We start from the raw sequence: 13,684 nt of genomic DNA on the forward strand, positions 1-13,684 counted from the left end.
CAAAACAAATTTTCATTAACAGAATGTACTTTCCTACCTGAAACGTTGTAGATATCCAAGAAAAACTTGAAAAGCATAAGAGAACTTAGCATAATGTACTTTCTTTCCTTCCTTAACATTCTTAAAGAGTTGAGGTTCCCCAAGTCATCAGGTAACTTTCGAAGGAAATGACAGTTAGTAATAGTCCAATTCACAACTGAAGATGTGTCACAAATACGAGGGGACATCTCCTCCAAATCACAAAAGTGCTCCAGGTTAAAATCTAGCATTATTGGAAGCTTAATGCTCGACTAATTGTTATTGAACCCAGACATTTTTCCATTCTTCACTAAAAGCTTAAAGATAGCTTCTCTAAGTTCTACATGACTTTGCTATGCTCTTGAAGTGGGCGCCCATGCAGGCTCTCCAAGTGAATAGTCTTAAACTAAGTGAAGATAAGGTCGATAGATCACTCAGTGTGGATCTCTTTAACCCATAATTGAGTACTATGTCTCTCTTGAACCCATAATTGAATACTATTAGGACTTTCAAATTTTTCATGGAACTCAAAAATGTTGGAAGAAAATATTTGCTTCCAAAAAGAGTAAAACTAAAGCCTCTGCTTGAGCACAATTGATGTCACACCACTAACACTTCTCCATGGAATCTATATAGGTAAACCAAAAATGTAGAATTCCATTAGAATATTGTGTTTATTGAATACACAAATGAAATCATTTCATTTCTTTAAAATATCTTTTGAAATCAAAATTACTAAAATTACATATCGATAACCCAGTGGGTGTAGGATAAAATTCACCTGTGTCATTCACAGAAAGCATGAGAAAAAACCTAATACTATATATAAAACCAAGAAAAATTCAAATTCATCACTTCTAGGGACCTCGTAACCACCCTGCCAATACACAAGTATGTTCCTGTTTGTAGTTAGAAAAATTACCCAAATTATAATTTGTTTACTCCAGCATATGTTGGAAAGTTATAGAAGGATGACTAGTGCAATCAATCCATTCCTTTTAGCCCTGGATTTGTTTCAGTTTAAAACAAAAGTATACAAATATACTTGTCCAATGTCTATGCTTTAACCATTCACCTTAAGATGTTTTTACAATATAATTTCCTAAGTCTATTTAATATCTTCATTATCATAAAAACCAACCTATATCCATCTTAACTCCATCTAATCCATCTTAATTCTGGGTCTACCAAGTGCTCAGAGGGATAAATAGATTTCATCCCCCTAAGATGATAGAATTTCCCCTTTAAATAGTCTATGCTCACATGAATACCATGGTATTACCATGGGCCAATACCATGGTTTATCATAAACCTGGAGCTTAAAAATTACTATTAGTAATTTATAAAAATCAATAAAATTAATAGTTGAATTTTATTTTATTTTTTATTTTAACCAACCTAAAATGTTTAACATACATTAAATTACAACATCCATTTTTACTCTTGATCCACCAAGCCCGAGAGGGATCAAACATACATTAAATTACAACATCCATTTTTACTCTTGATCCACCAAGCCCCGAGAGGGATCAAATATTTTTTCACTCTATGCTAGTTTGCATATCACGATATTTGATACCTCTCGGGGGTTAGTAGATCCAGAGTAAAGATGGATCTATGATGGTTTAATTCCCCCATTTAAATAGGCTACATTCCAGGTGAATACCATGGGTCAATACCATGTGCCATTTTTATTTTTTAATATTAATATTAGGGTTAATAATGTTTTTTTGCATGGTATTAATAACAATCTAGTCCATGGTATTTGTCCCATAGTATTTTGCCCATAGGTTTCACCTAAATATAACGCATTTTTTGAGTGTTCGTAAATATAAGGTGACTTATGGAGTAAATATAAAAAAATGTTTTATTTGTTTACCATATCTCTCGTTTATTTATATTTTTATTAGTTTACCATACCTCTTTTACAAATATGGTATTTGGCCCATAGGATTCACTTAAATAAAACCTCTTTCTTGAGCCTTCATAAATAGAACGAGGTTATGGACTAAATATAAAAAGAGGTTTTATTTATTTACCATACGACTAGTTTATTTATATTTTTATTTATTTATCCTACCTTTTGAGTAAGTATAAAAAGACGTTTTATTTATTTACCATACCTCCACTTTACTTATATTTTTATTTGTTTACACCCTTGCATGTATATAAGGTGACTTATGGAGTAAATATAAAAAATGTTTTATTTATTTACCATACCTCTTTTATAAATATGGTATTTGGCCCATAGGATTCACTTAAATAAAACCTATTCTTGAAAATGGGCGAATGGATTCACTTAAATAAAACCTATTCTTGAAAATGGGTGAATGGATTCACTTAAATAAAACCTATTCTTGAAAATGGGCGAATGGAAGGTTGTAACTCCTAGTTTCAAGGGCTAAAGTTACCTTTTTTACTCTCTCCCTTAAAATAAGGTGGGCTATTTGAGGTGATTTGTAAAAATGTGCTATGATACAAAATATTCGCCCACTAAAAATTTAAAACCCCTTAATTTTGCCAAAGGGCGCACATTCGCCCCTAAAATTTTCTATGGTAAGATGAGTGGTGCATATATGCAAGAAATATTTGAAAAGGACCACTGCAAGATGCTTTGAGGATTAATGGTGTTCGAAAGAAGGGTTTTTATTAGAACACTATATAGACTTGAGGGAAACATTATAAATGAATATAATATTTTTGTTGTTCCCACTTGGTGAGAAAAGAAGTAGACACGAACTACTTTCCCTAAAGAGAAAACAGTGCTTTGGCATCAAAGATTAGGACATATTGGAGAGAAGAGCTTGATATTTGCACAATAAATGTATAATTGAAGTAATTTGTGACTTACCTCTAGATCTTGATTTATGTAAACATTGTGTGTATGGTGAATAGAATCAGGGTAGATTCCCCATGATGCTAAATGAGCAAAATGCATCATGTAGCTCATACACAGTGATATATTTGAACTAGTGCATCACTAAGTAAATTTCTTTATGTTTTATTTATAAATGATTTTTTTAGGAATACATGGATATATTTTCTACAACAAAAATATGAGATCTTTGATAAATTCGAAGAATTTAAGTATCTTATGGAAAACCAAATAGAGAAAAAGATAAAGGTGTCAAAGACAAATAAAGGTGGAGAACTACATGGAAATTAATTTGAGAAGTTTTGTAAATAGTACAATATAGCAATGAAAACTCCCAATCCATACATAACTCAATGTAGTTGTTGAAAGAATAAGCCAAATATTAATGAAACGCTAAGACATGTGCTCAATAGTGTGAAATTATCGCAAGAATTTTGGGTAGAGGAATAGGTATTGCATCTTACCTAGGAAATAGATCACCTTCATCAACACTAACTAATAAAAACCTCCATGAGGCATGGACTTGCAAGAAACACCCTGTTAAAATTGGCAACTAGGGCCAAATTCCACTTTGGACAGCTTATTTGATGGATATGATTATTGCATTGAATTCCTCTTTTCGAGAGGACCAAAATCAACCTAAAGATCATCAAATTTGGATAAGCATAAATGTGTTTTTGATTTTATGCCCTCACATGTGCAAATTGTCAAGGTTAGTCACATCATCATGTAGGCTCATGAAGCCCAAGAGACATGTCACTTCACCCTCAACCATTTGTATAAATAAGAGAGACCTCCAAAATCATTTGGCACTTCACACACTCACACAATCATCTCTCTCCTTCTGTGATTGGTTCATATAACTTATTGGGCATATCTTTTCCTCACATGTGTGGCAGTAGAAGGAAAAATTGCAGGACAAATTACGAGGCCGAAATTTTAGAGATTGTTGCAGGTTTGACCAACGTTGACTAGGGGTGGTTTGACCTCCTTTGACTGCGTTTTTTGTGTCATAATTTTTTTTTGGTAGGTTGTATCCATTGGCACAGGAACCAAGGTATTTTGTTGACTTTGACCACAAACAAATCACAGGGTTGACCGTAGACCGGACTACAGGGTTGACTTTAGAATTTGACCAAGTTTGACCATTGTTTTCATGGTTTTTTTGGGTTGTCTTTGACCACCTTTGAAGGTTGAGTTTGACTGGGTATGACCGAGTTGCATTGAGGACAATTTGCTGCTACTTTAACTTGTTGTTGACTTTCTAGTTAGGGTAGATTTTCACTGTTGTTGATTGCAAATTTGTGAGGTTTATTTTGACTTTGATTTGGAAACTTAATTTTGACTTGTGTACTTTCTCTCTCTACTAAACATTTTGATATAATAAGAAGAAGAATTGATCAAAGGCTTTTCTCCATCTTGGGGTTTTCCCTGGCTTTCACTAAATCTGGTGTCCTATTGTCTTGGCTTGTCTTCTGCATTTATGTTTGATGTTCTTTCATTAGTTACTCTCATATCATAATTGTTAATATGATTTCTAATGGATTAATGGAACTAATAATGGGCTAATGGATTAATGAAGTAACTGATCTAAGCAGAGAACATGTTAACTCAAAAATTAACACCCTCTCTTGCACATCTCAAATTTGTTTTTTTTGTGATGCTTATGTTCATGTTCCAAAGAAGAGAAAAATGTATGGTAGACAATAAAATAATAAAATGTATTTGTATTGATTAGAAAGATAGTCTAAAAGGATACAGGATTTGGAACTCATAATCAAGAAAAAATATTTATAATTGAGATGTCATCTTTAGAGTAAGTAAAATTGATCCCAAGTAGGAAGACAAACCAAGAAAGGAAGAACTAGAAAGAAAGCAGTTTGAGTTGGAGGATAGAGACTTTGAGTCAACTAAAGAAGATGAACTAGAGGAGGAAGAACATCAAACCTTAGTTTTGAGGCCAAAAGTTTGGGAAAGAAGACAAATGGAAATGTATATACCCCCATGTTTTTATTCTTCTTTTATTTCATCTGCCATGGATTATGATCCTAAAACTATTAGGAAGATAGTGGATTCAAATAAAAATAAACTTTGGAACAAGGCCATGGTTGAAAAAATGGAACCCTTAGAAAAAAAGTAGGCATGGGATTTGGTCAAGTTATCTATTGAACAAAAACTTGATGCCAACAATTCAATGTGCAAGAACACGTTCAACATAAAATGTAAAGGGAAGAATTACAAAACTCATCTACTAGTGAAGGGATATTACCAAGTTGAGGGAATTGATTTTGGCGAGAATTTCTCTTATGCTAAGTTAACTTCAATTTTATTTATTTATTATTTTTGTATTTTATATTGGAGTAGAACAAATGGATGTTAAGATAACATTTCTATTTGTGGATATTGAAAAAGAAATTTACGTATGAAGATTTTACAATGAAGGGAAAGAATAAGTTGTTTTGCAAGATTAAAAAAATATCTAAAAATGTGATATGAAAATTTGGGGTTTATATATTAAGACTTGCATTTTCAAGAAGCAATGTTAATCATTGTGTGTAGTTGGTGATCATTTTGTTTAAGTGGCATGATATGTTAATGTATCTTGTTAATTGGAATAATGATAATAAAATCTATCAAGGATGTAAAATCTTGGTGTTGCAAATTTTATTTTAGACATTCAAATTAAAAGAGATTTTTTAAATGAGAAACTTTTTATGAGTAAGAAGAAACATATTAAGGCAATGCTATAAAGATTTAATATGTAGAAATCTACACTAGACAAGGTTCATATTCCTATCAATGTAAAGTTATCTTTAGAATAGTGACCCGAGATAGAAGAAGAGGTAGAAGGCATGTCTCGTGTTCCTGATGGAAACATTGTTGGAAATTTGATGGATGTTATTTTCCATACTACATTGGACATTGCCTATGCAATGAGAGTTGAGTGTGTGTGTATCAAAAACGAAGGAAGAAACATCATATCACTATATAAAGGGCCTTTAGATACTTAAAGGACACTTCATATTATGCAATCCACTACCAATACAACCATGAACCAAATAAAGTGATAAATATACAAGGTTTTCCCTATGCAAATTGGGTTGGCGATATTGATTGCAAAAGCTCTAGGAGTGGTGATGTGTTTAACCTATTTCGTGGAGCAATATCTTGGAAGAGAAAAAGGCAAGTTGTAGTTACACTTTGAACTACATAAGTTGAGTACATAGTAGCCACTCATTTGAGTAAGAAGATTGTATGGTAGCAAAATTTATGTTCAAGTATTGATTTTTTTACGTAAGTGTACATTGTGATCATGAAAGTGCAATCTTCTTAGCAAAGAGTCCTACTTATCATGCTAAAACAAGCATATTAATGTTCAATATCATTTTTATTAAGACATAGTTGAAGACATGAGGGTGGTGTTGGAGAAGGTTTATACCCTAAAAAAAATTGCACTCCTTTTGATGGTGTCTATGAACATTGAAAAATTCTCTTGGTGTAAAGAATCAATAGGGGCAACTACCCTTAATAAATTGACTTAATATCCTTGGCTTCCCTTGTTTAGCAAAGTAAGCATGATTGTTGGATAAGTGTTGCATTCTTTGCCTTTTTGCCCAATGGTTTCAACTCTTTTTCATCTAGTCCTAATTAAGGGATTAGGGTTGTAGTTTAATACCACTTGATGAACTAGGATTGAGTGATGCTTCGAACAACTTAAAAACGATATTGTGAATAATTTTATTAATATAATGATAGATAGATGTGCAATGATTGAGAGATTTACAGCTCTAAGTTTGTTGGTTTTTTGTCTTTTTGTTTTGTTTTGTTTTGTTTTGTTTTTTTTTTTTTTTTTTTCAGTAAATCTCTCGTCTACTCTATGTATGCACCATTACATTCTTATGGTTTAAGATTTTGTTAAAATATCTCTTATTGCATAAATTTATAAAAAAATTTATAATAATAAATTCACAAACCTTTATATTACAATTAATTTCTTCTCATCAACCCTAATTATTCCATCACAGCGAGGTATTATAACATCACACAACACACCTACCAGTGGGTTTATTTCCTTGCGATGTGAACACACAGCACTACCCAATCATCTCTCCCACGGTATAACAAGCTCAATGTTCTTCCCGATTGGAAGAGACAGATTTGAAATCACTAAAACAACATCAAGACTATTATAACGACGCGTTTCAGGTCTAAAATTAGTTTTGATTCTCTTCATAGAGGACGATGCTGCAACATCCACAATCATTTTATCCACGGTTGCCACCAATTTCATGTATGAATTAGCATAATGAGAACCAGCAGCAGCTGTAGTTCCCAAAACTGTAATGTTTTCCAAAAGCCATCCTTCCCCAATTGCAAATTCCCCCATTTGGACTTCTGATCTCAGTCTCACTCGTCCCTCTACAATATCTGCATAAAACTCGATATAACTTGACTTGCCATGCTCTATTACCATTTCCAAATCTTCTCCATTCTCCACATATAGGTCCCCATATGCTTCCTTTCTACCACCGAAAGCAACCACCAGACTAAATGGGCTTCTTCTGGCTTCCTTAGTTGTCATACCCATTTCTTGCATCGGCAAAATAGTCCCTTCGTATACATGGACATTGATGGTATCTAGCGGAGCAAGAAGACTAACATATGTACCACTCTCAACTGTTATTGAATCTGATACATTGTACAAATTGTACCAAGTTCCCTTTGGAAAATAAGCATCCACAGTCCTTGCTCCTTGCTTTAAAACAGGGGAGACCAAGACCCTTTTACCCAAGAGAAATTGGGTGCTGATTCCCAGTGTATTAGGATCCTCAGGGAATGTAAAGAACAGAGGCCTTGCAATCGGAGATCCTTTAGTGTGAGCTTCAAACGCCAATGTGTAGATATATGGAAGAACTCTGTACCTCAGACCTAATGCTTTCCTTGCAGACATTGTGACTGATTTCTATAAGTAAAGCTCTTGGCGCTTTGTTCCCTTCGCTGAGTGATCTCTAGCAAAAGGATAAAAGGAACCTAGTTGAATCCACCTATTGCAAAGCTCTTCGGTTGTGTTTTGTGAAAATCCACAAATATCAGCGCCTACCATTGGGACTCCAAACAATCCAAAACTCAGCATTGTTGGTATGGAGTACCAGAGATCATCCCATGTTGCAGCATTTTCTCCTGTCCAATGCGCGGCATGAGCCCCTGATTCAAGAAAGGTGGAACGAGTTAGTATGAGTGGCTTCTTATTTAGTACTGATTTCAATGCTGTGTTTGTCATAATAGCCTCTGATAACCCATATAGATTATGAGTATTGTACTCCAAGATATCATTATAGTGAACTACACTAGCAGCCATGGTTCTGTTACCCAGTGGTCTGTGTGTTCCAGAAGCATTGCTTTTGTAAGGACTAACATCCCATTTGGTGGTGTTCGCATTGCTACAAACTAAGCAACAATCTTTCTGTGCATATTCACTTGGGCAATTCCCTTTCTTTGGCAAGGAACATGTGATCCCACTACAGAAGTTGGAAACTTCATTCATATCAAGCCAAAGACCATCAAATGCAATTGTCTCATGAAACTCGGAGATTTCTTTTGTCCAAAATGACTGTGCATTGGGATTGAGAAAATCTGGAAAATACACTGGGCCTGGCCACACTTGTGCTTCTCGTTTAACAAAAATGTCATCTTGTATCCCTCTCTGAAAAGGCTTGTATGGTTCATTCAAGCTTATTCCTGCACAATTAAGCGAATGATTTGTATGTTCAGTTCTTTTTCCTTTCTCTATGTTCTTTTTCTCCAATTGTAGGACAATAACAAAGTGAACCGTACCTGGATCAATAATGAGAACATATTTCTGCCCGTTAGCATGGATTCGTTCAACAAACTTTTGCATTTCCATCTCAGGGAAATTCACAGGATCTAGAGTAAAATCCTTGAAATCATCGATGTAATCAATGTCTGTCCAAATCGTTTCTAGAGGAATTTTTTCTGATGCATATCCGTCTACAACTGATTCAACCACCGAAATATTTTCATATCCATACCTGCATTGGTGAAACAATGTGCAATCCAATCCAATTATATAAATTAACAAGACTGCAAATACAAAGTCATATCCTGACTCGTCTATTAAAACATTTCAGAAATTCACGTAAAGAGCTTAAAGGATGTGCTTAGGAGAGTAAATGGATGGGAATGTGATCACATGTTCAGAGTAACTGCTCCCAAGACAAAGTAAAGTATTAAACTGAACTTTGTCACTAATCATCCTTTAAATCGGTGATAAAAAATGAAAAGGTTTGGCTACTTTTCTTTTTCAGAAACCGATTTTGTAGATTAAAAAAAGTATGCCCTTCTTGCAAATATAAAGTAAAAAATGAACATTGCATCATTCAATCATCCAAAGTTTATTCATGTTAACCATTTCTTACCAGCTAACAAATTCATATACATTTTTACCATAATTTTGTTATTGGTGTCTCCTAAGCATATGTAAGAACTCATATATCCTCCTCAATACACACTAGATTGGAGCTCTGAAAATTCCCGAATTCTAATACACTAATATGAGGAGAAACGTTTACACTTCTTCCCATCTGTTGGCTGAAGCAACAATTATGTGGCCGCCTTTCACATAGGCCACTATTAAGCAGCCTGATGTCTTCGTCCTCTCAAGTCTTTGGAGGAATTTTTCTATACTCCATGCCTTTTTTTCTCAAATCTTTGTTAATATGGAATCAATTATATCTATGTGAGCAGATTCAGTAACTTTCTAGGGGTTAAAATTTCTTAAAATTTCTTCCTAGCAGCCTTTTTAGAGTCTGGCAATACAAATCATCCGGAGGGTCTAATCATAAGTGAAGTCCCCACCTAATATAAGTAGAACATAATTTTCTTGCGTCAATAACAATAAAAACACAGAAATATATTCATTTTAATGTGAGATTGTTTCCAATGCAGCTTTCCATTGCCTGTAAAAATGTGAAGTGCCAGTTTGGTAAGGATTCTATCCAATCAATCAATTATCAAAGGCACAGTGGGTTTTATTTTACAATCTAGTCAGAAAATAAATTAACTTTGATTTCGAATTTGTGACAACCATGGTTCAAATGCTTGTCCCCGCTTATTAGGTGTCCATTATCTAGAATGGTCTAGAGAATAGGCACTAGTCACCTTTCTACCTCTTTAACAAAGAAATCTCATTGACCTGGGGAATACCTTTAATTACTTGGAAGTTAACCTGTAAACTAGATTTTGTTTCTTTGATTGCGCAAAAGAAGAAAAGGTTGCCAAATCTCAAAGAAACTGTAGGTAGTTAAAATTGCTTCCCAAAATTGAAGCTCGTGGATCAGCTGGCTCTATCTTTAGGCTACAAATTTGAGAGGAAAATTCCAAGTGTCTACTTGTGGGAGTTACTTTCGTTATTAGTGACAAAATTTAGATCTTGTAAATCTAAGCAAGGATCACTACTTTTATCTATCTTGCTATTAGACTAGAGTAGTTGTAACTTAGCAGCATACTGGCACCATCCTAGTAAAAGAAATCATAGTACAGTAGAATTGAATACCTCCACCTGCACATTCAACACTAAGACCGACGAGGTGAGGAGCTTTACCACTGATTGGGAAAAACATTCATGCCCATGGGATGCCAAAAACATTGGAATCCGTCTAACAAATCAAATCCTATATGCTTACAAACTTCCTCTCATCAAGGGACAGAGTAAGTTTCCAGAGGTCTTCAAACTTATTTTATGCTGCTATGATTGATCTGAGAGAAAGAATGGAGGCAATTCCAAAATTATGGCAACTACGATGGCGCTGAGGTAAGACCTTTCCCTTGTAGATAGAGGCAGGACCTTACCTGAGCTCAGAATCAGGAACTTACCTGCCGCTGTCCTAAGGCCTACTCTAACCCTATGATGAAGGGAAGCTTGTGAAGTGGGTCAAGAGTATTGTGTGTTATAATGTAATAGCTGAAAACTACTGATACAACAAGAACATTTCCTGGTCTAATCGGATGTTGACATTAGTACACACATAATACATCCATTGCTGCTTCTACTAGTTAAAACATTAAAGATAGAGAGCTACTTTGCCAATGAAAAAACAAGATAGAAGAGTTGTTTTAACAGAATCCAGAAAATGAGGGATTGAATTGTTGAGGGCTTTGACTGTGGGCTTTGTCCATTTACCCCCAGGTACCTGTGCTAGATTTTTTTCACGGAGGTGATTTGGAGAGTGCCCTGGTCCTCCCAAGAATGTGGGCGCCTAAAAAGCATGGACTTAACTTTGGGCCCTGACCATTGCTAGCACAAATTAAAATAAAGATCCCAGAAAACACCATAGGTATGGAATAGGACTACTAATTCCCTTTTTCAGAAATAAACAAGCAACAAACTCATATAAACCTACAAAATTCACAATAGTATGAGCAAATACCAAAAGATCAGTATGGCATTGGAGCAGGACGACCAATGAGCTGTGTGTACTTCTGAACAACAGCAAGAGGAGAGGGACCTGAGAAAAAATAAAAAGCCAAGACTCCCCCAATTGCTCTATATGTCAAGTAGGATCCCCCATAATCAACATCCATGCCATTGCTATTCAGCAGGAGAACCCCATGAGCGACACCACCCGCTCTCACATCCATATAAAATGGATGAGATCCATATAGATCCACATACAGATTCGCACTGTGTATGTCTAAATTCCAGAGTGTATAGCTCTCATTCCTGTTGAGACGAAATCCAGGCCTAGTGCTCTCTCCCAATCCATACAGAGAAGCAGAAAATGGAAGGGCAGTAGAGATCTCCAAGTATTGGTCTTTAAACACCATACTTCCAAATAAATCACCATTGTTATAAATTGCAGTTGAATTAAAGAGAGTTTCTCCACTTGAACGCCGTGTGATTGCAAAACCGAATGGCTTGTTAGAGTAAGTAAACAGCAATTCATGAAGATGGTCTTTAGAATCCTCTTCATCTTTATCAGTATCAGTGCTGTTAGTATTCACCCCATTGTATCTAGGCAGAATATCTATTGGAACTTCCCATCGCTGCTTCTCAACATCAGTAATATAAACTCTCAACCGATCATTGGATTCGTACCTGAAAACCAGCCATATTCAATCCAGGTAAGCCCTCTTTCTCAGTTCATGAACTAACACAGACTCATGTAAATCTAATGCTCATATTTCAAATCTGACATTTGACCAGTCGCCCATTTATTTATGTGAATTCTAAATAGGTATCCAAACTTTAGATTGTATATCAAATTCTAATATTCGACCAGTGGCCCATTTGTTCCTGTGAATTCTAAATATAAAATAAGTATCCAAGCTTCAGATTGTATATTTAAATTCTAATATTTGACAAAGTCGCCCATTTTTTCATGTGAACTCTAGATAGGTATCCTTAAGCTTTGGGAACCTTATGTCTATACCCTATATCCATGTCAAGTTGCATATTTGAATTCCAAAATTTGACAAGTGGCCCATCTTTTTATGGGGATTCTAAATAGGTATCGTTGAGCTTGGTAAACTCATCTTTATAGCTTATATCCATCTCAACCAAAAGGCTTAGATGGGTCTGTGCTGCTATCCATATCCAAAGCATGATGCACTTAATACACGTATCTTTGACCAGCAATTGAATTTGAAACATGGTTTTAAAACGTTATTGATAAGTGAAGTGAAGCCACGTAGGAACTCATTGATGCTCAGCTGCACTATGGTAACTTCAAAAATATGGAGTGTAGCAGTTAAACAAGTACAAAGCAACACAATCAATGGAATATTCAAGCAGCAAGAATATCATCTCAAGGGGTCCATGAAGTCTGACAGAACTACATGGGACAGGAAAAGAAGAGAATGTGGTCACTAGGATGCAACACGTGCAATGAGCACTCTGCTGTCACAGAGGATATACGCCAGATAAGGGATAGGAAGAGAACTTGTAAACCTTGCTTCCAACGCTTGGCGAAAGGCAATTGTACTCCTGTATTAAACTCTGCCTAGTTTTCTTCTATCAAGCAATATAGTTCTGGTATTTTTTATAATTTTTCCAAGTTCAAATCTTCCTAATTCCAACGGTTTCTGTGTAATGATTTTCGTTGTTTTCCACTGTATTTATCTTGTCATTGCAAAAAATTGTGTTTTCTTTGCCGAAAATAGTATGCATAGTTAGGCAGCGTTTAATCTCCGAAATCTGTAAATACATCGAAAAAAATTACAGATCAATGGTATCAAAGCATTTTGATCCTGGAAATGCTTTCAAATTCGTTCTTGTATCGTGAAGCAGGTTATGGCTGCAGCAAGTTATGCCTAGATTTCGAAGATAAAGAGGCTAAAGTCAGCACTGAGCAATAGCCAACGCCAAACTCAGAGCCCAAGCAAGAGCCAAAAGAGCTAGAGCCCAAGCAAGAGCCAAAAGAGCTAGAGTCAAAGCCAAAGGCAGAGCTAGAGCCATAAGATCCAACGTCCACTTGTCCCAAGTTATACCAGTGGAGGGTGCGGATAGGAAGCCAATGGCAAGCTGGTGGAGATAGTGTTGAAGCCCCATGGAAATATTGACAGGGACTATCAAGTTATCAACAACTAAACAGGGGAAGTCTAATCTGAAACATCGTTAAAACAAACCTTCATGCGTAAAGCATTATATATGGTGCTCAGACCAAACTTAAATTTATCGTTATTAGGAATTTATCACCAATGGTCTGAAATATAAATTATTGGCAATATCGGGGAAAATTTGGGAATTATTGGCCGACTTTAAAATTACAAAAT

General features: G+C 35.2%; 1 pseudogene across 1 annotated transcript; it reads right to left on the reverse strand.

The window, feature by feature from the left end:
• Positions 1-6,835: 6,835 nt before the first annotated feature.
• On the reverse strand, positions 6,836-13,460 carry LOC149225949 (putative alpha-glucosidase Os06g0675700; annotated as a pseudogene). The gene is made up of 4 exons (XR_016248274.1): positions 13,280-13,460; positions 11,340-12,060; positions 8,729-8,958; positions 6,836-8,632 (listed from the first exon to the last, which is right to left on the reverse strand). The product of XR_016248274.1 is annotated as a putative alpha-glucosidase Os06g0675700 (transcript).
• Between the last annotated feature and the right edge of the window lie 224 nt (positions 13,461-13,684).

Source organism: Pinus tabuliformis, chromosome J (assembly GCF_031772625.1).
Source record: "Pinus tabuliformis cultivar Carrire ecotype Pingquan chromosome J, CPIR1, whole genome shotgun sequence".
Classification (NCBI taxonomy): Eukaryota; Viridiplantae; Streptophyta; class Pinopsida; order Pinales; family Pinaceae; genus Pinus; species Pinus tabuliformis.